This window comes from Orycteropus afer, unplaced genomic scaffold, assembly GCF_000298275.1.
Source record: "Orycteropus afer afer isolate SDZICR_OR568_19922 unplaced genomic scaffold, OryAfe1.0 scaffold01441, whole genome shotgun sequence".
NCBI classification, from domain to species: Eukaryota; Metazoa; Chordata; class Mammalia; order Tubulidentata; family Orycteropodidae; genus Orycteropus; species Orycteropus afer.
Window position 1 is genome coordinate 12,362 of NW_006923028.1, and position 663 is coordinate 13,024.

The 663-nt window shown below is 46.6% G+C and overlaps 1 pseudogene; it reads right to left on the reverse strand.

The window, feature by feature from the left end:
* The window catches only part of LOC103213239, a 3,639-nt pseudogene extending 3,034 nt beyond the window's left edge, over nt 1–605 (reverse strand).
* Nucleotides 606–663: the final 58 nt, after the last annotated feature.

Sequence of the window (663 nt, forward strand, 5' to 3'; positions counted from 1 at the left end):
TTGGTTTTCTTCTTTCTTCTTGACGAGGGGACACCCATTGTTGCATCCAGATGGCAGCTCACTAGCTTTTAAGATCCCAGTGCTACTCGCCAAAGTAGGAGGTGGAATAATGTTTTGTATAGTATGTTATGCCAATTGAGCTTGATGTGCCCTGCGAGTCCAGTTGTTTTCCACTGCGAGTGTGGTGTGAAAAAATGATCCTTTTCCCAAAAGTGACAGTTAGGTGTCCTTGTCACCTTTCCCTTTTTGTCACCCGCAAACAACACTCCAACATCAGAAGCATCCATGTGCAATACAACTATGAAATACGATGCTCTTACATTCTCAGGGCTTAATGTGGGAAAACAGTTTTAGTCACTTGCTTTTGCAAAGCACCGGGTGCAAGACATTTCCTATGGAATTCAAGATCACGGGGCTGCACCTCTGTTGCTCTGTGCCACAGGTAATATAAACTGCCCCATTCTCATATTACATGTTTCTGGGCGAGGTAAAACATTCAGAAAAACGAACACAGCTCTATTCTGATGATAATATTCTAAAAAGGGATGTGCACGTATTTCTGTTAGCTTGGTACGGTTAAAGCGGTTCCAGCTCCGGCGGAACATCGCGTCGAAGGCTGCCGGCCGCCGGCTGGGCTCCACCGGGCTGTCTGGAAAGGCGCCG